At 48.5% G+C, this 25,521-nt stretch overlaps 2 long non-coding RNA genes across 5 annotated transcripts in view; one reads left to right on the top strand and one right to left on the bottom strand.

The window, feature by feature from the left end:
* LOC122682497 overlaps window positions 1-24,562 on the top strand; it is a 31,548-nt gene extending 6,986 nt beyond the window's left edge. Inside the window, exons 1-3 of one of the 3 annotated variants that reach the window (XR_006337400.1) lie at window positions 19,462-19,609; window positions 19,820-19,930; window positions 23,913-24,562. This is a non-coding gene — a long non-coding RNA (uncharacterized LOC122682497). Of the gene's footprint in view, window positions 1-19,461; window positions 19,610-19,819; window positions 19,931-23,912 lie in introns of those variants that run through there. The other 2 variants (XR_006337401.1, XR_006337402.1) reach the window with 2 other exon arrangements.
* On the bottom strand, window positions 10,846-22,583 carry LOC122682495. Of its 2 annotated transcripts, none has more exons than XR_006337399.1 (4): window positions 21,257-22,583; window positions 17,984-18,101; window positions 14,243-14,320; window positions 10,846-11,598 (listed from the first exon to the last, which is right to left on the bottom strand). It is a non-coding gene; the product is annotated as an uncharacterized LOC122682495 (long non-coding RNA). The 2 variants fall into 2 exon arrangements; XR_006337398.1 differs by having other exon boundaries at window positions 10,846-11,682.
* Window positions 24,563-25,521: the final 959 nt, after the last annotated feature.

Genomic DNA, 25,521 nt, shown 5'->3' on the forward strand with positions numbered 1-25,521 from the left:
AGTGTCTGTTAGACACGAGACTTTGTGTCCGGCCACCGTGTCAATTACCCGAAGCCCTGAGTCCGTCTGTATGGGGCGGACTTGGGGTCTGGAGCTTGGGCTCTGTCACTGGAATAACTCAGGCACAACTGGATCATCTCTCACTTCATCCAAGGAACCATGGTCTGGGGTGCCAAGGCCTCCCTGAGTCTGGTTCCTGGCCCATTGTTGTTGGGCCTGGGGTGGACCCCGAGATTTGGTGGGTAGTGTCTGAGAACAATCTGTTTTCCAGTGGCCCCATTGTTTGCAGGTGGGGCAGGGTTTGGTGGGTGGCCAGGGCTTTGGGCAAGACTTAGCCCAGTGTCCCGTTGGGTTACATCTGAAGCAGGGGTCTGGAGGGCGAGGTCTCATATGGGTGGGCTGAGGTTGATGGGCCAAAGGGGTTGACGTTTTTCCTTGGATAGCTGCAGCAAATAAAGCATATTTGGCCTTCTTTTAATTTCTTTTCTTTTTCTTTTTTCGCTTCTTCCTCCCTATTGTTGAAAACTTTAAAGGCTAATTTTAGGAGATCTCGCTGAGGGGTTTTGGGGGCCCTTTTTTAACTGGCCTAGTTTTCGGTGAATATTGGGGGCTGACTGGCTTATGAACTGGACATGTAGGTACAAAAGTCCAGCGAGGGTGGAAATATCTAGATTAATGTATTTTTGGATTGCCTCAGTAAGCCGTAAAAGAAAAAGGGCAGGATTTTTATCTTTTTCTTGAGTCACTTCCCTAATCTTAACATAGTTAACATGAATGTGAGAGCTTTTTAGCATTTCTTCTAGTAAACAGGTGATCCTATGATGCAGGTACTGGATGTTGGCATCGCCTGCTGGATATGACAACTGTGGGTCAGTTAGAGGGACCGCATCATCAGCCGCCGGATTAGTCCTATCTTGGTTATGGAGCTCATCAGCATGAGTCTGGGCTGCCTGTCAAATCTGTTTTTTTTTCATCAGGGATTAAAGTGGCATTTAGGATGTAATAAAGATCATTCCAGGTTAAATGATATGTTTGTGTAAGGTGAAGGAATTTTTTTCTGTATCTAGTAGGATTTTCTGAAAAGGATCTCATTTTTTCTGCATTTTGGCTCATATCAGAAATTGAGACAGGCACATGAACCCATGTAGGGCCCTCCGGTCCTGCTACCTCTCTGAGAGGAAATATGTTTGCTTCGGGTCCTGGCTGATGGAGGGGGGCGGAAATCTCTTTTGGGGTTTTGGAGTCATCACTTTTTGTTTTGGAGGAGGAAGGGCTAGAGGTTGGGGTCTTATCTCCGGAAGCTTTTTGGGGGGGCGGTAGGGAGGAGGCTCATCTGTCTGGTCAAAATTGGGGGCTGAGGCTTCAGGGGGCCTTTTAGGGGCTTTAGATTTGGATTCTTTTGTAATGGAGGGGGAGAGAGAGCTGAGGAAGATTTGATAGGTAGAACAGTCTTTGCAGAGAAAAGGACGACTTTTAAGGTCTCAGAAGGCTTGAATATAGGGGACCTCTGACTGTTTGCCGTTCCGTTTGAGGAAGTTACTGAGATCTGATAAAATATTAAAATCGAAAGTCCCGAACTCAGGCCAGCGGTCTTGATTGTCTAATTGGTATTGAGTCCAGATCTGTATAGAGTTGTTCTAAGCGGTTAGCTTTGAGTTCAGAGAGTAAGAGTGGTTTGAGATTCTTGAGAACACAGGCGAGAAGGGGAATCTTTTGGGACAGATTGGCCAGACCCCATCATTGAAAGGCAAGCAGAGGCTCCTATTGGGAACTCGAGTCATCACTCATAGTCGCAATAGGAGTTACGAGAAGAGAGCTCTCTGTCGAGGTGGAGCGTCCCCCACCATCGCCTACAGAGTGGCCCTAGGCCGGGGGTCCCTGGGACCCGGAGGGGAGTGAGTTCTAGGGAGCCTCTAGAACACCGTCCGGATCTTACCTTAATCTAGGGGCCAGCTCAAGTGGAGTGTTGCATGTAAAGCACTCGAATGGCAAAAGGCCTCTGTCCTGGAGTTGGTCGGTCTCGTCGAAAAGAAAGTGTAGAGAAAAGAGGGAGAGAGGGAGAGGCCAATATTCCTCGGCTTACATGGAAAACCAATAAAGCCCTTACCCAGGGCTTGTCCCGCTCACAAAGGCACAGGGTGTCCTCTCGAGGAGGTCTTGAAAGCCTGGGTGGGAAAGTGAGCTTGGCAGGCTTCCACGCTTCGAAGAGCTGGCCATGGAGAACGAGAAGGAACCTCAACCTCCCGGGTTTCAGCACCAAAAATGTGTAGGGTAAGGGAATTAGAGAAGGCGAGGTTCAGAAAAAGAACGAGAGCGGCACTTTACAGGAACAGGTCACTTTAATGAGGCGAGAAGGGGCAGCAGTCAGATCAGTGAGCTGCTGTGCTAACCCAAGAAAAGAGTAAGTGTATAAGGCGTGGATGTGGGAAGCTAATGTCTGCAGGGGACCTGTTCTTCTCCGACGTTGTTCGGAGTAGTTATCTCTGAAACTGCTGGGGCAAGGAATTTTGGAGACCGGCCAGAGGCTGGACTGGCTGGGAGCTGGCGTAATCAACCTTACTGTCCATTTTTTTTTATCAGGTGAGAGAGTTCTTTGTTTTGCATAGAATGGTGGGAAGGACCTCGAGGGGAATTTTAACTCCAGACAATTTTGAGCCCTGTAACTTTCCTTCAGTGGTGGACAGCAGGCTTCATGTGGGTGGAGGAGGGCCAGCCTGGATCAGAAGATTGAGGTCCCACGCACAGAGGACGAGGCCTTCCAGATCCAGGGAAGGGCCCATGTGCATCTCTATGCTCTCACCTCCCTCAGCCAGGAGACGGCCCACCCTGGGGACCCACAGCTGCTCAGGCCCCTCGGATGCGACACCAGCGTAGCCCATCAGGAAGGAGGGGTCGAGCAGAGGCCTGTGGGTGTAGTTTGCTCCTGTCGTGTACGTTGTATTTTCGATTGGAGTGGAGTTCCCTGCGAGGTTAGCTTGTTGTCAGACACACAGCCACTCGATCCATCTGTCCATACAGACGCAGGTGTTCTTCTACCCGTTCTCTCCACGAATAACCTAATATACGTTTGCGTAGAGTTCCATGTTGTATACAGGAGGTTGTTGTTCATTATCCTTTGTCTACCTGTCTATCTTTCTAGGCCTCCACCAAACTCTCTGTGTACCTGCCTATCTATAATTCTGTCTCTATTTCTCTTTCTGGCTATCAATAAATTTCTCTACCTATATTTACATCTCTGTTCATTCACTATCTGTGCATTCATCAGTCTCACTATCTGTGTTTCTCTCTGTCTGTGTTCATCTTTTAAGCCCGTGAATCCAGCTGCCTCTGTATCCATCTGTCTGTCTGTCTCTCTGTCCATCTAGCCAGGAATGTGTCTTTATCTCTGTTTCTCCAGGTACCAGTGTTGACAGGAATCCAGCTCTTGATCTGCCTCTCTGTTGACATTCATCTCTTTCTCTCTGCAGCTGTTAGTAGACCTATTTATCTACATTTCTATGTCCTTTCATCCTCTGTGTTTGTTTCTATTTTATCCATCTCTCGATGGATCCAGTGTCCTTATATCCAGCTCTCTCTCTCTCACGTTATCTCTGGATTTCGTACCTCTGAATCTCTAGGTCTTTATATACATTTTTATTTATATCTATCCATGTATCTACATAAAGATGTATTTATTGATATATTTACAGCTGTATCTAACTCTTCCACTGTCTTTCCAGCTCCCTTTGTGTCTGCACATCTATCCATTTCTCTGTGTCACTCAAATTTGGTAAGTTTTCATCCCAAACTCCTCAGTTACCCTCCCCTCATTCCAGACATCCATTTGCCAAGTCTCAGTTTGATATCTCTGGCTGGAAATCTGTTTCTGTTGGGGAAACTAGTTCATTTGTGATGCTTTTGGATTCCACCTGAACGCTGTACTATGTATGGTCTTCATCTTTCTGTGTCTGATTTCCTTGAGGCAGTGTGATCCTCTGAGGGACTATCAATGCGGAAGAATGTGCATAATTTTCTTGGTGCTTCTGGCTGAGTCATCATCCATTGCATGTATGTAGCCCATCTTCCATATCCATTCATCTGTGAATGGACATTTTGGTGGTTTCCAATGCTTGACTCTTCTGGGGAGCCCCGCAGGAGACACTGGGGTTCAGGTATATTGGAGAAGGATGGTTTTCTCTGGATAGTGGCCCGGAGTGCAATTTGGGGATCTCCTGGTAGGTGGGTTTTTTGCCTCTGAACAAACCTGCAGGCTGTGTCTGTAGCAAGACTGTTAAGAGTCTCCATTCTGTGTAGCAGCACAGGGGGTTCTGTTTTCTCCACGTGCCCTTGAACATGGTTGCTTGTGGAGCGGAGGACTGCTGTCAGATGCAGCCTCGGTTGTCCTTTTGCTTGTCCTTGTCCGTTTGTCTTCATGGTTGAGAGGCTGAAGAACTCTCCAGGCTCGTTGACAAGTTGTAACTGTGAGGAGAACTTTTGCCTTGAAATAGGCTCTGAAATTAGGCACACTTTTGCATTCTTCTAGTATTACCAACCACAGGATGTTCTTCCAGGGTGGGGATCATTTAGGGCCCCCGCAGGCCTTGTGAATGTCTAGATAGATGGATACAGAAGTAGCTGGAATCATGGACTTCAGAGATGAATATAAACAGAAACATAGGTGGTGAAACTACTGGATGTATAGATAATGAATGGATAGATATCAATATAGGTAGAGAAATTTATTGATAGCCAGAGAAAGAGAGACAGAATTATAGATAGGGATATATACAGAGAGTTTGGTGGAGGCCTAGAAAAATAGAGAGTTAGAAAGTTAATGAACTGTGACTTCCTGGATACAACAGGGAGTTCTACTCACCAGTGTATTAAGTTACTCGTCTAGAGAATGTGCAAAGGAATACTTAGGTCTATACAGACAGATGGATCAAGTGGCTGTGCTCCTGACTCAAAGCTAGCTTTGCAGGTAAACTACTGCAAGAGAAGATACAAATCACACAAGAAAAGAAAATTACACCCAAAGGCCTGCATTCAACCCCTCCATCCTGATGGGCTATGCTGGTGTCACGTCCATGGGGCCTGAGCAGGCTTGGGTCCCAAGGCTGGGCTGTGGTGGGGCTGCGGGAACTGTGGAGGATATGCCCGCTGCTGATGCCCCCATTGTATCTGCATTACCTTGTCCCTACTTTTGGGACCACCTTTCCCATATTCAGACTGGTCTGCTTATAGCTATGCCAAGGTTTGTGTCTCTGAAGGGTCATGAACCCCCTGTCCATGAAGAGTTTCATAAAGTCATACTGTGTCCCAGGCTTCTGTAGTTGGACTTCCAGCCTCCTTTAGAGTCACCCATCTGCCTACCACAGCACCCTCATCATAGCACTTTGGCAGAGTTTTGTAATAGGTAATGAGATACAGCCCTTGGGTATTTCTTCAGACACTTTCCACTCTAATTTACCGTGCAGAAACAGGACTATATCTAGGCTATGGTTGCAAGAGTGGGTCATAAAGAAGGGCTCCTTGCTTGTGGTTCTATCTCGTAACAGTTTGAACTTTGGTGCTTTGTCCTTTGTTCAGTCACTGGGTTGTGTCCAACTTTTTATCACCCCATGGACTGCAGCACACCAGGTCTCCCTGTTCCCAGCCATCTCCCAGAGTTTGCCCAAGTTCATGGCCGTTGCCTCAGTGATGCCATCCAACGATCTCATCCTCTGTCATCCCCTTCTCCTCCTGCCCTCAATCTTTCGCAGCATCAGGGTCTTTTCCAGTGAGTCAGCTCTTCGCATCAGGTGGCCAAAGTACAGAGCTTCAGCTTCAGCAACAGTTCTTCCAATGAACATTCAGGATTGATTTCCTTTAGGACTGACTAGTTTGATCTCCTTGCAGTCCAAGGGGTTCTCAAAAGTCTTCTCCAACACCACAAATTGAAGGCATCAATTCTTCATCATTCAGCCGCCTTTATGAACGAACTCTCATATCTGTACCTGACTACTGGAAAAACCAAACTAGATAGACCTTCATTGGCGTAGTGATATGTTGGCTTTTTAATATGCTGTCTAGGTTTGTCATAGCTTTTCTTTCAAGGAGCAAGTCGCTTTTAATTTCATGGCTGCAGTCTCCATCCACAGTGACTCTGGAGCTCAAGAAAATAAAATCTGTCACTTTTTCCCCTTCTATTAATATTTGCCATGAAGTGGTGGGACCAGATGCCATGATCTTAGTTTTCTGAATGTTGACTTTCAAGCCAGCTTCTTTTCTGAATGTTGACTTTCAAGCCAGCTTCTTCACTGTCCTCTTTCACCCCCATCAGAGGCTCTTTAGTTACTATTTATTTTCTGCCTTTAGAGTAGTAGTTGTGTAGAGACTGTTGATATTTCTCCTGACAGTCTTCATTCCAGCCTGTGATTCATCCAGCCTGGCATTTCACATGATGTACTCTGAATAGAAGTTAAATAAGTAGGGTGACAAGATACAGTCTTTTCATACTCTTTCCCAATTTTGAATCAGTCCTTTATTCCCTGTCTGTTTATTCCATCACTGTTGTTTCTTAACTCCAATACAGGTTTCTCAGGAGACTGGTAATGTGGTCTAGTATTCCCATCTCTTTAAGGATTTTCTACATTTTGTTGTGATCCATAGTCAAAGGCTTCAGTGTAGTCAATGAAGCAGGTGTTTTTCTTTTCTTTTTTTTTTTTTTAGTCCTACCACTTCATTGCTACCAACCCGTCTCCCTCCACCCTCGCGCACACACGCTCAGTCATGTAACCCCATGGACTGCAGCCCGCCAGGCTCCTCTGTCCATGGACTTTTCCAGGCAAGAATACTGGAGTGGGTTGCAAAGCAGGTGTTTTTCCTAGAACTCCTTTTCTATTTCCATGATTCAGGGAATGTTGACAGTCTCATCTCTGGTTCCTCTTCAAAACCCATCCCCTACATCTTCAAGTTCTCATTTCAAGTACTGCTTAAGCCTAGCTTGACAGATTTTGAGCATAATCTTGCTCGCATGTGAAATGAGCAGTTGTACGGTAGCTTGAACATTCTTTGGCATTGCCCTTCTTTGGGATTGGGAAGAAAACTGACCTTTTCCAGTCCTGTCGCCACTGCTGAATTTTCCACATTTGCTGGCATATTGAGTGCAGCACTTTAACAGCATCATCTCTCAGCATTTGAAACAGCTCAACTGGAATTCCATCACCTCCACTAGCTTTGTTCGTAGTGATGCTTTCTAAGGCCCACTGGACCTCACACTCCAGATGTCTGGCTCTAAGTGATTGACCATACCATCACAGTTATCCAGGTCATTAAGATCTTTCTTGCATAGTTTTTCTGTGTATTCTTGTCACCTCTTCTTAATCAGTCTCTTTGGCTCTGTTAGGTCCTTATTGTTTCTTTTCTTTATTGGGCCCACCCTTTCATGAAATGTTTCCTTGATATCTCCAGTTTTCTTGGAGAGATCTCTACTCATTCTCATTCTATCGTTTTCCTCTGTTTCTTTACATTGTTTATTTAAGAAGGCCTTGTTATCTCTCTCCACTGTTTTCTGGAACTCTGCATTCAGTTGGGTATATCTTTCCCTGTCTCCCTTGCCTTTTGCTTCTTTTTTTTCCTCAGCTACTTGTAAGGCTTCCTCAGACAACCACTTTGCCTTCTTACATCTCTTTTTCCTTGGGATTGTCTTGGTCACTGCCTCTTGTACAATGTTACGAACCTCCATCCATAGTTCTTCGGGCACTCTGTCTATCAGATCTAATCCCTTAAATCTATTTCTCACTTCCACTGTATAGTCATAAGGGATTTGATTCAGGTCATACCTGAATGGTCTAGTGGTTTTCCCTACTTTCTTCAGTTAAGTCTGAATTTTTCAGTAAGGAGCTCATGATCTGAGCCACAGTCAGTTCCAGGCGTTGTTTTCATGGACTGTATAGAGCTTCTCCATTTTTGGCTGCAAAGAACAATCAGTCTGATTTTAGTACTGACCATCTGGTTATGTCCATGTGTGGAGTCGTCTCTTGGGTTGTTGGAAGAGGGTATTTGCTATGACCAATGGGTTCTCTTGGCAAACTCTTAGCCTTTGCCCTGCTTCATTTTGTAATTCACAGTCAAACTTTCCTGTTATTCTCGGTTTCTCTTGACTTCCTACTTTTTTATTCCAGTTCCCTATGAGGAAAATGATATCTCTTTTTGGTGTTAGTTCTAGAAGGCGTTGTATGTAGGTCTTCACAGAATGGGTCAACTTCAGCTTCTTCAGCATTAGTGGTTGGGACATAGACTTGGATTACTGTGATGTTGAATGGTTTGCCTTGGAAATGAACCGAGATCCTTCTGTTGTTTTTGAGATTGCACTCAAATACCACATTTCAGACTCTTGTTGACTATGAGGGCTACTCCATTTCTTCTAAGGGATTCGTGCCCACAGTAGTAAATATAATAGTCACCTGAATTAAATTTGCCTATTCCTGTCCACTTTAGTTGGCTGATTCCTAAGATGTTGATGTTCAGTCAAGCCATCTCCTGCTTGACTATGTCCAATTTACCTTGATTTGTGGACCTAATATTCAAGGTTCCTAGGCAATATTGTTCTTTACAGCATCAGACACATCTTTTACCACCACCTTTCAACCAGACCATCTGGTTCTGTCACCACCAGACACATCCACAGCTGAGTGTCACTCCCACTTTGGCCCAGTGGCTTGTTTCTTACTGGGGCTATTAGTAACTGTGCTCCACTAGGATACTGGATGCATTATAACCTGGGGCGGGGGGCAGTGGGCCTCTCCCGGCGTCATAACTTGTTGCCTTTTCATTCTGTCCGTGAGGTTTTCTAGGCAAAAATACTCAAGTGGGTTGCCATTCCTTTCTCCAGTGGACCACATTTTGTCAGAACTCTTCACTATGACCTGTCCATCTTGGGTGGCCTTCATGGCTCATAGCTCCACTGAGTTATGCAAGCCCCTTCACCACTACAAGGCTGTGATTCATGAAGGGAAAGCTGGTGCTTAAGGGTGCTTAATATTCACAAAGCCTATGGGACTGTAAATGACCTCTTCCCTCAAGAAATGCCCTGCAGTTGGTAAATGAAAACAAATTCAGTACAGGGCCAACTCTTAATGCCATTTCAAGAGAAAAATTTTCCTCCCATTCTTTAAAGAAAAAAAAAATCACATGAAAATATGTTCAGTATCTTTGGGTTTTCCTTGGTGGTCCAGTGGTTAAGAATATGACTTCCTATGCAGGGCATGCAGGTTTGATCCTCTTGGGGAACTAAGATCTTACTTGCCTCAGAGCAACTAGGCCCAAGGGGTGAAACTACTGAGCCCGCATGCTCTAGAATTCACATGCCACAACTAGAGTAGCCCATACCACAGTGAAGACCCTGAATGCTGCAACTAAGATGCAATGCAGCCAAAAATAAAAATATGTAATTTTTTAAGTTTTTAATTAAAATAAGTACGTACCATATTTCCTTCAGGCCTTGGTGACCTGGGCTGGTATCTCATCCCAAAGGAGGCTTAGATTCCAAGGCTAGACACTCCTTTGGCTGAGGGTCCTGGGGAGGTTGTGCCAACAATGGGACCTCTAGTGTCTGGTCCCCTCTGGATGTGACCACAATCTTTAGATCCAGGTGGCCCCCTCTTGCAGATAAATCAAGCCTAAAGGACCCCTAAAATGATGGTCCCTTCAGGCGAGAAGAGCTTTGAAAAGTCATCTGGTCTCCCATGTCCTCTGAGTTCCCACTTCCTTAGAGGCACCCCACTTACAAATGACAACCCCTGAGCATAGCAGCTTGGCAGGGATTCCAATCTATCTGGAGGCGAAGGGTGAGGAAGGAGCAGTGATGAGACTGGCCCTTGGTTATTTGTGCTCGTCCACTACACTCTAATGGACAACCCAGGAACAAGACTTTCCCTAGGGCTCTGGTTGTCCCAGTAACCAGAGTTGCCATGAAGAAATCCTGCTGTCTTGTGGCCAGTGCTCGCAACTACAACTTGCAAATTGGTGCTTAACATTGATTCACAAGGGCTGTGGGGATGTAAATAAATGACTCTTACCCTAATAAGATGGGCTGGATAGGCCACCTAATCCAGTATTCTGGGGCTTCCCTTGTGGCTCAGCTGGTAAAGAATCCACCTGCAATGCGGGAGGCCTGGTTCAATCCCTGGGTTGGGAAGATTCCCTGGAGAAGGGAAAGGCTACCCACTCCAGTATTCTCCTCTGAGAAAAGCCATGAATGGAGGAGCCTGGTGGGCTACAATCCATGGGGCTGCAAAGAGTCAGATGTAACTGAGCAACTAAGCACGCACACACACGGCATGGGGACAACCGAAATGTCCATCGACAGATGAACGGAGAGAGGCACGCTACATGCACTGCATGGACTGTGACTCAGCCAGAAAACAAGGAAATAATGTCATTTGCAGCAAAATGGATGGACCGGGAGATGTCCACACTAAGTCAGACAGAGAAAGACACATATGATATCACTTACAGGTAGAATATGAAAATATAAAAATTGATAGAATTGAACTAATTTACAAAACAGAAACAGACTCACAGATGATACAGTTAGGGTTACCAAAGGGAAAGTTGGGGGGGATAAATGAGGAGGCTGGGTTTAAGCAACACCCACTAATATTTATGGGCTTTCCTGGCGGCTCAGACAGTAAAGAAGTCTGCAATGCAGGAGACCCAGGTTCGGTCTCTGGGTTGGGATCCCCTGGCGAAGGGTATGGCAACCCACTCCAGTATACTTGCCTTGAGAATTCCATTGACAGAGGAGCCTGCTGGGCTACAGTCCAGGGACTCACAAAGAGTTGGACACGACTGAGCGACTAACACTTTCAGTAACATTTATAAAATAGATAATCAACAAGGGCCTACTATAGAGGACAGTGAACTCTACTCACCATTCTGTCATAACCTATATGCAAAAAGAAGCCATGAGAAATTTATATATACATATGTCTGTTTATACCTGAATCACACTGCTGTATACTTCAAATAAACACAACACTGCAAATCAACAATCCTCCAAGATAAAATAATCTTTAAAACATAAAAAATGCCTAACAAAATTCCCTTTGGCCACAGGGACCTGGGCTATTAGCACAGGCCTGGGGCCTGAGGAAGCTGGCGCCAAAGGTTGGACTACCACAGGGCTGACAGTCTAGGGCACAGAGCGAGGAGAACACAGTTCGATCCTAACCAACCCTGAACCAGAGATCACCTCTCACCAGAGGCCCCAGGACCACGACCTGGAACAGAAGTCACAGCAGCAGCTGGGATTTCCTGAGACCTGCGTGAAGCAGCACAGCCGTCCTGTGCAGACACACACCCCTCGCCTCATTGATGAGCAAGCCGGCAAGAAGTTCAGAAGCTGCCACGGCCACGTGCTAACGCCGGTGTTGGCATCACAATCCACACGGGTCCATGATCCACTGTCACCAGGACTCTGAAATTAGTCCTTTCAAGGGTGGATCAGAGAGGCTCCTGATCCTCAGAGGGGGCTGAGACGGGGCAAGGGTCCTCAGAGGTCAGCAAGGAGTGGCGCTCCCACCAGGCCTTTCTGTGCGCGTGGAGATGAGAGGTCAGGCCGCTCACTGCAGGAAGCTGTGGACACAGGTCAGTGTGGGCCCCTCTTCTACAGGTTCCTTGTGCGTTTCTCAGCAGCAGAACCTCTGCTTTGAAGTAAATCTTAGATCAAGTGGGAGGGAGGGGACATACATACACTTATGACTGATTGACGTTGTTGTATGGCAGAAGGCTATACAACATTGTTAATTATCCTCCAATTTTTAAAAAAGAGTAACATTAAAAATCTTAAATATTAGATGATAACATATAAAATGGAAAAAAAAAGTGAAACTACTTTGGCTGAAGTGAGGCCACAGCGGGCTGGCCCACTCAGTCTGCAAAATCCAAGCCTTTAGACAACAGTAGGACAATAGTTGCTTCTTTCCTTCCATTATTCAGATACGAAAAGAAAGGCCACGAAGGCAGCTCTGCTCAGGCTTCTCAGTGGACACAGACTACACTGAATTCTAGTGAGCGCTACATTTCTGCTTTTTCTCACACTCTCTGTGCTCCCAAGGGCAGGCCTGGTCCTCCGTGCAGTGCCTGCTGCCATCAATGAATGAATAACGAGAGGGGACTGGCCCCAGTCACACAGTGAGTTTAGTGATAGGTCATTGGGCTCCTGGCCATAAGCTGTGTTTGTACCTTACACCACCAAGATCAACGACAGTAAGCTGGAAGTAAATGAAATTACCGCCCTCAACCGTTTATGCTTAGGGGAGTAACATGTTAGCCATTCCTAAGGGAAATAGTTCAAATTTGTTAAAATAAAATAAGCCAGTGGAGTGAAATACAGGGTTGCATCCATCTTCCAGGGCAGTTGCCAAACCCAGATGAGACGAATGGAAGGGTAATGTAAAAGAGAGAGAGTTCTGGTGAGGACAAGATGGCAGAACAGCCACATAGGTTTTCAGTACTTTCACAAAAACAAAGCCACTAGGAGAGCAAAAGAAACCCCCAGATGACATTAAGGTAGGTCGTCAAGCTCTCGAATGTGAAGGAGTAGGGCCAAACCACTCACAGCCATAACACCAGTGTGATTTCAGCACGGGCAGGAGAAAGGCAAGCTTTTAAGGCCCTTTGAGTCAAGTAACCCAAGAATTATGATCAAATACACATCCCTTCTAGATAGAAAACTCAACAAGCCAATGTGAGAACTGTCAAAACTAGGAGCAGAGTCCCATGCTTTCATTTAAAAGTGAAAAATGGGGGATGCAAGAAAGTTGCAAATGGAGTCTCTAGCAATGAACAATTCATTATCTAAAGTAATACACTGGATGGGAGTTCACAGACATTAGACACTGTTGAAGGAAAGATCAGTAAGTCTGAATTCAGCAATAAAAATTACACAAACTGAAGCACAGAAAGAAAAAGAGACAAGACCCCTCCAAAAAAAAATAACAGGTAAGTTACTACAATATTAAGTAGTTTAAAATACATGTAAGGCCAAAAATCTTTGAAGAAACAGCCAAAATTTTTTTCAAGCTGGATTAGAACTATAACCCTACAGATTCTAGGAAGTCAGAGAACCTCACACACACTGTAGTAAAACTGAAGTTAAAAAAGCAGCCAGAGAAAACAGATATTACAGATAAAGGAACAAATATAACAATGGCAGCCAACTTCTCATCAGAAATTTTGTAAAGCATTAGAAGATTAATGTCAGACGTGCTGGAAGAAAAAAGCCTGTTAGCTTGGAATTCTAAACCTAGTGAAAATATCCTTTTTTAAAGATGAAATAAACTCTTTTTCAAGTAAAAACTGCAACAATGAATTACCATCAGAGCTGAAATACAAGAAATGTGAAAGTAATTTCTTCAGGTAGAAGGAAAATAATACCAGATGAAAATCTGAATCTATACAAAGGAATAAGGAACACCAGAAATAGAAAAGATCTGGGTGAATAGGAGATTTTCTTTCATTTCTTTAATATCTCTAAAAATACTGACTATCCAAAGTACACTGTGGAGGTTATAGCATATAGAAATAAAATGTGTGAAATAGCACAAATAATGGCAGCAGGGAAATCAAAGTATTCTGTTTCAAGGATTTATAGTATATAAAAGGAATATCCTATCTGTTCAAGGTATGTTGTGGTGAAGCTGTGTTTTAAATCCTAGGTCAACCACTAAAAGAATAAAGCAAAGAATATAGTTAATAAGTCACCAGTGATTAACATAATACCACAAAAAAATGGTCCAAAAATGGGCATGAGAAGAGAAAAAAAAGGAACAAAGAACAGATGAGTCAAATAGAAAACAGCTAGTAGGTTTATACCAAACTATATAGGTGATTACAATAAATAGACTAAACACTCCCAAGTAAAAGGCCCTGATCAAGAGAGATTATCAGGATAGATTAAAAAAAAAACCAACCAACTACATGCTGTTTATATAAAACCTACTTTAAACATGAATGCAGATTAAAACAATGGAAATGTTTTAGAAGATATCCTATATACACACTAATCAAAAGAAAGATGAAGTATCTGTTTTATAATGACGTAAAACTGATTCTAGAACAAGAAGTATCCGATAAAGTAGACTTCAGGACAACAAATACTTATAAAGGATTTTTTAAAAAGGACATAATAATAAAATGACTGATTCATCAAGAAGGCAACAATCCTAAATACACATGCACCTAAAACAGCTTCAAAATATGTGAAACAAAAACTCACAGAACTGAAGAGAAGTCATTTCCAATTCCAGCTGGAGATCTTAACACTCCTCTTTTAGCAGCAGAACAAGTACATCCCCTAAAAAAAAAAAAAAGGTTATGGAATACATACACAAACCTATCAGTCAGCTTGACGTAACTGACCATAGAATATTTCACCCAACAACACTTAAATGCATTCAAGTACATCTGGAATACCCATTAAGATAGACTCATTTCTGGACCCTCAAACATTCTTTAACAAATTTAAAAGAACTAAAATCATCAAGAACATATTCTTGGATTATAATGGCAATACCTAGATATCAATAATAGAATATTTGGAAAAATCTTCAAGCATTTGGAAATGTAACCAATATGTACATATCTAAATAACTTAGGGGTTGAAGAAAAAAAAAATCACAGTAAAAATAGTTACCTATAGAGGAAAGAGAAAACAGGAAAGAGAAGGGGACAGAAATGGAAGGTAATAGTCTCTGCTCCGCAGTGCAGGAGCCCCAGGAGAAGCAGGTTCAATCCCTGGGTCGGGAAGATCCCCTGGAGAAGGAAATAGCCACCCTCCCCAGTATTCTTGCCTGGAGAATCGCATGGACAGAGGAGCCTGGTAGGCTACAGTCCATGGGGTCACAAAGAGTCAGACACGACTGAAGTGACTTAGCACACAGGCACACACACGTGTACCTTGTCCTATGCACTGACTTTGGAAGCATGTGATGCTTAGTAAGTAACAGTTAAAGAGGGAAAAGTCCCTAAAAGCTGAAAGAACAAACGGATGTAATTTTACTTATATATCAAGCCCAATCCATAACCACAGAAGGAAAATAAGTATTCAAGTGTTTTAAACTGTATATTCCTAATAGGCTGTATTTAGTAGTTCTATGGTTTGTAGTAATTGCAATCATCTTATTTTGAAAATATTATGTTGATACCATAAGACAGAGCAAGAGAAAAGTAATTTTGTTACTGTAATTAGAAACAAAAAAAAAAAAAAGAAACCAAGATTTTTAAGGTAAAAGAAGGGATTTCAGTAAACAACTCAAGAACTGAAAGCACCGTCCCCTTAGGTTTTACTTGGAAATAACACTATTGACTCATGACCTATTTTTCTCCTAAAAACTGTATCTTTTCTCATCTCTGCACCGAAAAGGCCTAGAAGCAATATAAATAATTAGCATCCAGACTGCGATCTTTTGTAAAGAAAATATTTTTATTTATTTGTGGCTGCCCTGGGTCCTTGCTGCTGTGAGCAGGCTTTCTCCAGCTGTGGTGCTTGGGCTCTAGGGCGCAAGGGCTCAGTAGTGTGGTGCCCAGGCTTAGCTGCTCCGTGGCATGTGGAATCCTCCGGGACCAAGGATCGAACCTATGTCCCTTGCGTTGTCAGGTGGATTCTTAACCACTGGACCATCAGGGAAGTCCCAGACTGTGGTCTTTAAAAACTATTTCCCACTAAAAGAAACCAACATTTCTTAAAGGTATTACAGATTAGGGTCAGAAGCTGGAAGGGCACGCACAAAATGAGCCCAGGGTTTCTTAACGGGACAGAAGAAAACAAAAGTGTTAGATGCTCAGTCATAACAAGGAAGCTATCAAAAAACAATAGGGTTGTGTCAAAAGCACACAGCAATCAAGTCTTCAAATATGGAAGCATCAAAAATAATGACTGTAATTGATTGAAACACATATTTTAAAAACCCTTTGAGTGTGTGATAGGGGAAAAATTTTGAAGGTTGCTAGAACAATGACCTTACTTTGAAAATAAGAAGAAAAAAAAATCATGTATTTTTCTTGCCTTTCCTGTACAAACTGTGTATCATGATGATAAAATAATTGCTGAAGGAAAAAATGCTAGTAAATGTAGAAAGGAACAATAAAAAAAATAATCAGGTACAGGTCCGGGGCTGTTACAGACTAACAGAGTGTGTTTTATCTGTTAAAGATACATACTGAAGCTTTTAAGGTTGAAATTACATAACTGCCGAGATTTGCTTTTAAAATATTCCCCTAAAAGGAAAAACAGTAAGTGGGATAAAAACATGAAGCAAGATGCTAATACATGTCGAAACTGATGATGGATGCTTGGAGACTCACTGTATTACTCTGCTTTCTATGTTAGAAGTTTTCCAGAATAAGAAGCTCAGATACATGTGGTGTTAGTTGCTCAGTTGTGTCTGACTGTGACCCCATGAACTGTAGCCCGCCAGGCTCCTCTGTCTGTGGGGATTCTCCAGGCAAGAATACTGGAGTGGGTTGCCATTCCCTTCTCCAGGGGATCTTCCCCATCCAGGGATCAAACCTAGGTCTCCTGCATTGCAGGCAGATTCTTTACCATCTGAGCCATGAGGGACGCCCTCCAATATATGTGGAGAGGGAGTTTATCTTCAGTTCACTTCAGTTGCTCAGTCATGTCCAACTCTTTGTGACCCCATGGACTGCAGCACGCCAGGCTTCTCTGTCCATCACCCACTCCTGGAGCCTACTCAAACTCTTGCCCATTGCGTTGATGATGCCGTCCAACCATCTCATCCTCTGTCATCCCCTTCTCCTCCCACCTTCAATCTTTCCCAGCATCAGGGTCTTTTCAAATGAGTCAGTTCTTCCCATCAGGTGGCCAAAGTATTGGAGTTTCAGCTTCAGCATCAGTTAACATTGGCTTAAGGTACACTGTTCTCCTCCAAAGGCCTCTGGGGTCCAGATCCTAGTGGGTTCCCACCCCAGTCCCACAGCTGGGGGTATGCAATGAGGTACTTCCTGGGCACCGCTTCCGCTCCCTCAGTGGTTCTGACATCCTTCACCCCTTCCTTCCTCCCCGACCCAGCCTCAACTCTTCGGGATGTGCTTGGGGTCGTTTCCAACTTGCAGGCACATTTCTGTTTTCAGAGATAACACAGCAAGAGAGCGTGGGTGTTTGCCTGTGGGGGGTGTGTTTTCCCACCCTGCCCCACCTTCAGGCCTTCTGGGCCCCCAGACCTGAGCTCAGGTGGCCCCCAAGGGCGAAGGCCTCCGGGTGACATGCTTACCCTCTGCTGGGACTGAAGGAGGGGTTCTAGCCTCCACGGTGGTGCGCTGGTGGAGAGAAGCTTCCCAGCAGAGGTATTGATTCTCAGCCCCTGCAGTGCCCTGAGGGGGCTCAGCCAGCCCCTCCTGGGCCCACACTGTCCCTAGAGTCTCCACAGGGGTCCAGTGCCCCCCGAGGTCCATCTGCGTCAGGAGGTCACTGGATGACCTCCAGTCTGCTGGCTCCCCGACCCCAACTCTGTCGTGCTCAGAGCCTGGGTGGGCAGCCAGCACTGCCGCTGAGGGCTGCGTGGCTCTGGGGAGACTGTGGTCTTCAGGGCCTTCGCTTTTCTCCTCATGAAGAGGCTCTCCTCAGCCTCACGGGTCTTTAAGGTCGTGTTGGGTCACTCTTCCCCTCAGGAGCCTTCGTAGCCTCCCTCCTCCAGATCCAGCCTCAACACCTTGTCCCAGCAGCTCCCAAACTGTGCTTATCCTCACCCAGCATCTCCTTCGAGGCCTTTCCTTACGATCTATCCCCACGTCTGCCACCCTCCGAGCATCCCACCTTCTGACTGGGGCCCCAGACATGCGTGCTGTTCATCTCCGCTCCCGCCCGCTGCTTGCCGCAGGGCTTCCCCTCAAAGCTCTGTTGCATTGCCAGTGGGGCCCTTCCTACCCTCCCAGCCAGAGCCCTGTCAGAAGTGAGTTCCTCCTCCAAAACGCTAGAAGGTCTACGCAGACAACTCACCAAGCCCTCAGGAGTCCTCGCCCGAGCGTCCTGTGTCATGAAGGGGCCTGGGGCAGGCATGGTTGACCCCCACATGGTTGATGAACTCTTCATCCGAGAACGTCTGACATAGCACAGGCTGGCCGGGGTACAAAAAATAGTTGTTATCTGCATGATACTTGACAGGTTGTAAAGGATTTCACACCTATCACCTCAGTTAATCCTGAAAGCCACTCTGAGAGGCGGCCCTGAGCAGGGGGACGCTGACTCCCCCAAAGCCAATGTGTGTGGTCACCGGAGCCAGCACCAGGTCCCAGCCCTCCTGCCCCAGGGCCCCTCTGCTCCCTCTCAGAGCCTGGCTGCGACTGGGGAGACCAGCGCACACGTTAGGAAAGGCTGAGCCGAGCCATCAGCATCACCCAGGAGAAAGCGCCGGAGTTCAGCCCGTGTTGGAGATGGTCCCTGCCCAGCTCTCCTGCAGTTTCTTCATCTGAAAAATGGGCTTCCCTTGGAGAGGCCTGAAAATTCCACAAGCTGGAGTCCTATAGGCTTGAGGCTATGAGAGCCAGAGCAGAATCCCTCATGGAGAGCAGCCAAGGCTGGGGCAGGACGTGCTCCTGAGATCAAGTGATCCTGTCCCCGCAGGAAGGGAACCGCAGACAGGCCAAGGCCACCCCCCTCCCTCTCACCCAAGCCAGGGCTGGGCACGCTTGGGGACAGGAGGAGCAGACGGCTGCCCCAGGCCACCCCAGCAATCTCAGGGCATCTGACCTCCGCCGCTGATTTCTACCCAGAGGGCGTCATGAACATTTTTAGTTCCCAAGGAATGTTAATCAGCACCCAGATGCTGGGCTGCCCTGAGATGGGACTGCAGTTTAAAACAGGGACTTGCCTGGTGGCTCAGTGGTAAAGAATCCTCCCGCAAATGCAGGAGACGGGTTCGATCCCTGTTCTGGGGAGATGCCACATGCCGAGGAGCCATGGACCCATGTGCCACGACTACTGAGCCCGTGTCCTCAACATGAGAGCTCCCACTCGCCGCAACCAGAGAAAAATCCATGCAGCAATGAAGACCCGGCACAGCCAAATAAACGACTCCCAAGCAGGCACTCTGGCGGCTCTCCTCTGTGGGGACCTGTTTTTATGGGTTTATCTTGCCCTGACAGCTGAGTGTCTGCAGGGCCATCTGAACACAGTCTCCTGGGACCTTGCTGGTTCAGCTTCCTCATCCCTCATCGGGGCCTGGGACAGAGGACGTGGGGAGTCCCACTGTCAAACACTCTGCCTCTGAATGAACATTCTTGGCAAAGAGCACCCACGTCCTCCCACCACTCCTACTGGGGGAGGCAGGCACATAGGGCACTAAGCTGTCTGCTCAGCAATCGCGGCCCCAGGTCTAGGTCAGAGCCCTGGGGCTGATTGCAGGGCTCGGGCAGGAGGATGGAACTCTGGGTGAGAGGGGAGGGGAGGGGAGGGGAGGAGAGGCACGTGGTCCGGAGTCTCTCCTCCAGGCCCGTGTGTCCCCAGCCAGCTGAGGCCATGCCTGCCCCGGGGACCGTCTGCAGCCTGCTGCTCCTCAGTACACTCCGGGTGGACTTGGCCATGGTGGGCCCCAGCTCCCTGAGCCTCAAACATCAGAGAGTGCAGGTGCGACGTCTCCCCACGAGCCCCGCGTTCTGAATGGGACACTCCTTCCAGCCCTGCCCTGAGCTGTGTGACCTGACCTCACCTGTTCTGGGCTTCAGCCTTCCCCCAGAGCACAAAGGAGGCCTCTGGGTCTAAACGCAGGCCTGTACCTCACTCTGCTTCTGGACGGACAGCGGGGCTTAGAGTCCTAAGAACACCTCCTCTTTCCAGCAGAGAAAGGAATCCAAGAAGCCAGCAGTCACGCTGAAGCCCTGAGGCCCTGGGAGGCTGGCTTGGCCCAGAAGTCAGGCAGAAAGTGCAGAAGATGAACTGGAAATCCAGGTGGGTCGCTGCAGTTTTATGCCTCCGGCAGTGGAGGGAATAATGGACTCTGTACCGCTGGGCTCTGGGAGGTCTTTGCCCATCAGCAGGCAAATACCTAAGTAACTGTGCCACAGCAGGATGAGCCCCAAGCAGAGGGGAAGGGAGGGGCCAGCAGACACCAGGCGATTGCAAAGGGGAGCCTGCAGACAGACACCAGGAAGAAAGCGCTGCTCACAGACTGGAGACGTTTCCCTAGAGAAAACCTTCTGATGGACTCAGGGACCTCGCAGACCTTATCTGACTTTAACTTATGGGGGGCAGCACCCTGGACAGGTGGACCAATCCCCACCTATAGATGAGAATGGAGCCCACCAGGCTTGCTTAGGCTTTGGTGAATTGTGCATGGAGGGGCAAAGAGGGCTAGGAGAAAGAGGGTGTGAAGGCATTTTATGAGTTCCCCACCTGTGTGGGGAAGGTGGGTGCAAGGAGGTGTGCGTGCTTAGAAAACCGGCGAATGGTCCCAACAAGAGTTAATGTCGAGAAAGACACCTCCATGCAGGGAAATCAGAATCGCCCAGGGGAGCCTGGTAACTACGTGCTGCTGCCCACACCGCTGCTTCACCCTCCTGCTTAGCATTTAACCTCTACAACCGCCCGTGAGGTCATTAAGGCTGGTCTTGGGCCCTCATTTAGAGACAAAGGACAGAGGTTCAGCTGGGAGAGCTCACTGGCTTGAGAGGCCACTGCCTGTGTGGGGCAGAGGTGGGACCCATGGTCTGGGGGGACTCCAGTCCCCAAGCCCTGTATCCCCATCACCCATCTGGCAGAGAGAGAGCAGGTGGCCCAGGAAGTCTCCTCGCCCTCCCTCCACCGACTCCCAGCCTCTCCCCCGATCCCTGTGAGTCAGGGGTGAAATCCCCAACCCACACCCTCTGACCCTCACCAGCACCTCCTCCCCCACGTGTGAGATCCCACCTTTCACATTCCCCCTCAACACCAGTCTGCAAATCCTTAGACTAAAATGAGGGAACTTTCCCATTGCACCAGCCAGGTCCAGCAGGGCAAGGTCTAAGCCAGCTCAGATGCAGAAGTTTCTAGTTTCCACAGAGGGAACGGTAGGCAGTGCTTCAGCTAGAACTGGGAGCCTGCAAGTCTGGAGGTGGAGGGGGCCCTGACACGGGCCGTGACCCTGGCTCTGCTCTCCCAACCCCTCCAGTCCTGGGGTCCCGTCTCAATCATCGCAGGCCCCTCCACACCCTCCGAACTTGTTTCCCAAAGTGGAGTTTCAGACCTAGAAGCTTTCGAGACCAAGTCCCACCCCCAGTGCACCCGACCCCCACTCACCAGATGACCCTGAGGCCAAAGGGGTCTTTTCAAGCCACTTGGGGCTGCTCTCCCCTCCAGCAGCCACTGCGCCTCTGTCACTTGCTCCTCGTCCGGCTCCAGGGTGCAGTCCAGCCTGGCAGGTCTCCGGGCCGGTGCTCCTAGAGCTGTGCAAGGTCTGCCTGGGTCCTCCGAGCACGCGCATCGGCCGGGGGTGGGGGGAAATGAGTGTGCACTGAAGAGGGGGGACAGAGGGGCTCTAGGTCCCCCCAGATCAGGGACATCATCACTCGCTTCATCTTCATGGAGGAGACGAGGGGGACGGAGGTATGTTTTAAATAGGGAACCAACACCTATCTGTTTTATTAAAATCTCTGAGCGTCTCTGCTCATCTGTGAAATGGGAGCCACAGTGGCTCCTACCCGGAGGGTAAGGGCTTGGCCTGAGCCTGACCAGGATGAGGGCTACATGCCAGGCGCGGTGGCAGCAGCACCGGGGCTCACAGGGGCTGCAGGGCTGGGGGTCCAGTCTGCCGTCTGGCCCTTGCCACCACCTCCCTCTGCAGCCCCGGGCACGTCATACAACCTCTTAGAGCCTTCGCTGCTTCACCTGAAAATGGGGCTGACACGTCCTGAGTGGAGGGCAGAGGGCAGAAGGACCACGGGCTCCTTTTCAGCCCCAAGATCCCTTTGTCGACTCATTCAGAATCTCAGTGCCCAACACGGCCAGGAACCCACGTGGTCACGGGGGTAACCACAGTAACAGTCTCCACTCCCCAGGAGAGAAACGATGACATGGCCACAAACAGCTCCTTCCTCTTTGCCCACAGCTTTGAGCTTCAAGTCACCTCGTAGGCTGCTGAGAAAGTAGGGCTCATGGCGGGGAAGAGACGGGGCACAGGAAGAACAAACTTGGCTCAGAGCATCCTTCTAGGAAAACGCCAGCTTCCTGTCCGATTTCCCACAGAACAAGGAAAGGCCTGTGTAGTCGAGAGAAAGACCACCTGGGAAGGGAAGGAGGCAGGGCAGACACGTCCCCAGGCTCGCGCTGTGTCCTCCGGGGAGAGCCCCGTCCCCGATCACCCTGCCGGCGTCCGAGACTCTTAGCACTGGCCATTCAACCTTCTGCCTTCCAGAGCTGCAAATGTGGGGGAAACTCACTCTAGGGGACCCCAGAGCTTTTATCAGTAACCTCCTCAGTGGTAAGGACAGAGGGTACAAGGTAAGCCCTTAAAGATGGTGAGGACAAGCACTGATGCATATACACTATCATGTGTGAAACAGGCAGCTAGTGGGGGTTTGCTGCGTAACACAGGGAGCTCATCCCAGTGCTGTGGTGACCTAGAGAGGGAGGGGGCTTCAGGGGGAGGGGGGCTTCAGAGGGAGGGGGCTTCAGAGGGGGGGGAGGGGGGCTTCAGAAGGAGGGGGCTTCAGAGGGAGGGGGGAGGGGGGCTTCAGAGGGAGGGGTGCTTCAGAGGGAGGGGGGCTTCAGAGGGAGGGGGGCTTCAGAGGGAGGGGGGCTTCAGAGGGAAGGGGCTTCAGAGGGAGGGGGCTTCAGACGGAGGGGGCTTCAGACGGAGGGGGCTTCAGAGGGAGGGGGGAGGGGGGCTTCAGAGGGAGGGGGGCTTCAGAGGGAGGGGGGCTTCAGAGGGAAGGGGCTTCAGAGGGAGGGGGCTTCAGAGGGAGGGGGCTTCAGAGGGAGGGGGGAGGGGGGCTTCAGAGGGAGGGGGCTTCAGAGGGGGGGGGAGGGGGGCTTCAGAGGGAGGGGGCTTCAGAGGGAGGGGGGAGGGGGGCTTCAGAGGGAGGGGATGGACGTGTACTTAGGGCTGATTCATGCTGTTGTACTGCAGGAACCAACACAGCATCGTAAAGCAATTATCCTTCAATGTAAAATAAAATAAAGATGGTGGGGTAATAAGACCAGGCCCAGGAAGGAGGGTAACCTGCCTGAGGGGTGCCTGCTGGACCCCAGGCCCTTCTCTCTCCCCCTCCTGAGAGCCCAGGGCCCCCACTGGGATGGGGGTGGGAGGTGAGGGGCTGCGGTGGGAGGCTGAGACCTCTGACAATTCCTGGATCCTCCTCCTATAGTTCAATGCCCCCTTTGACGCGGGGATCAAAGCTGTCGGGCTCAGTCCCACCAGCATGGCTAGACCCTGGGGAAGTTTCTTCAGGATGTCCTTGGGGAAGAAGCCCGTGGTAAGTCCTTGCCCAGGTCAGGTTAACTCCAAGTTTTCGCTGGAGTCCCAGTGTGAATCCACCTGTGGGTAACAAAACTGAAGTTTTCCTCCCCACCCTTGCCTCTCAAGCTTCTGATTCCTCTGTCCCAAACACATTCATCCCTCAGTACCCGCAGGGGATTGGTTCCAGGACATCCCCCCCCCACCCACTTTTAGGGGATGGACCCCAGTCACATGGTCCACACTTGGAGGCCAGTGCTCTCCCCGTGACAACATACCACATCCGCCAGGGAAAAGCCGGCTGTGCTGGCCCCAGCAGGACAGTGGACAAAGCAGGGGGCTTTTCGGTGGGCGTGGCTACACTGTGAGGCACGTGGGATGTTAGTTCCCCCACCAGGGACGGAACCCGTGCCCCCTGCCATGCAAGTGCGGAGTCTTAACCCCTGGACCGCCCGGGAAGCCCCAGACAACAGCACTTTGACTTGACCTCTCGCTTTTCAGAAAGCCCGATCAGCAAGTGACCGACCCTGAGGCCAGCCACCTCTCTGTTCTCCCAGAAGTGCTTCACTGGATACCAGAACACTTTTGAGACCACACCCAGCTCTGAGGGGTACTAGCCCAAGAATCAATGCTCAAACTGGATGCTGAAGGTGCAAAACGTTTACTTCACCAAAGAGGAAGATTTCACATTTCACTGAAAAACAACTCCCCCAGCCAGCCAATTCTTGGTCTGTGGTCAATAGGAAGAGAAAAAAATGAACATGTAGCAAGGTGTGCATGCTTAGAGAACCAAATTAGAGCCACACCTTCAGTGGAGAAGTTTACTGGGGGGATATAGGAGCAGAGGAGGGGGACAGAAAGGGGGAAGGAAGGGTGAGACAGGAAAAGAAGACAGGCAAAGGGTCCTTTAAATACCAGAGCTTCTCAAGTGCAAAGAAAGGTACATGAAGAGCTTCTTAACAACCAGTGAGGCCTGTGTGAGCAGGGGAACTTCTGGTGACACTATCAGAGCCGCTGACCTGACATTCAAGGGCAGAACAGATGCTGGGAATTGTGAAAGCGTGAGTCTGAAGCTGGACACACTGGGGTGCGAACACCAGAGCCACTCCCAGAAGCGGCTGACCTGGCCCCTTCCCCCTCCTCCCGGCCCAGCGGACACCACCTCACGTGGCCAAGGCTGGCCATTGCCTGGGCTCCTTCATTGACCTGGGGCACCAGGGCGACGTCCCAAAAGCCTTCCAACCCCAGCTCACAGCTGAAGTGAGCCTTGATCCTTCAGTTCCACCGCTGAATTCCAGTGAAGACCCAGTCTTCCCGGGGGGAATGTCCCTTATCAGTCACGTGGTCTTTGGTGTGAACTGACTCTCGAGCTAGTGACGAAGGATGGGTGATCACAAGGGGAGAAGCACTGCCCGCCTCCACATGTGTGCACCCATTAAAAACACACAGGACACCCCTCTGTGGAGCTGGGGTAGTGTCCACACTCTGGAGATACCCTTGTCACAGAGGGCTCCCTGTAGGAGCCAAGTATCTTCTCCAGTGAAATTCTGGCCACCAATCACTTAAGACACAGCCCTGTAGTGCAAACCACGCATCACACTTGATGGGCACCTGATAGCCCACCACCATCCCTCAGCGAGGCGCCACGCGGCCCGTGGGATGTCACCGTGATCAGGGAACCTCTTAGAAGTGCAGAATCTTGGGCCCCATCCTTGCTCTAGAAGATCAGGATCTGCTTTTTTTGTTTGTTTCCTTTTTTTTTTTTTTGGTTTCCTTTTTTATTGTAGTATAGGTTATTTACAGTGTTGCATTAATCACTTCTATTCAGCAACAGGATTCAGTTATACATACCTGTGTTGGTTTAGTCACTAAAGTCATGTCCAACTCTTGCGACCCCATGGTAACTCTCCAGGCTTCTCCGTCCATGGGATTCCCCAGGCAGGAATAATGGAGTGGGTTGCCATTTCCTTCTCCAAGGATCTGCTTTTTAACAAGACCCCAGGAGCATATATAGTGGCTTACTGCCCACAGGGTCCTATTCAGGCAGCAGAGCCTGGTGGCCCCACCTGACTTAGAACAGGTGTCAACTCTCATATGACTTAGGGAAATG

The sequence above is a fragment of the Cervus elaphus genome, chromosome 24 (genome assembly GCF_910594005.1).
Source record: "Cervus elaphus chromosome 24, mCerEla1.1, whole genome shotgun sequence".
Lineage (NCBI taxonomy): Eukaryota > Metazoa > Chordata > Mammalia > Artiodactyla > Cervidae > Cervus > Cervus elaphus.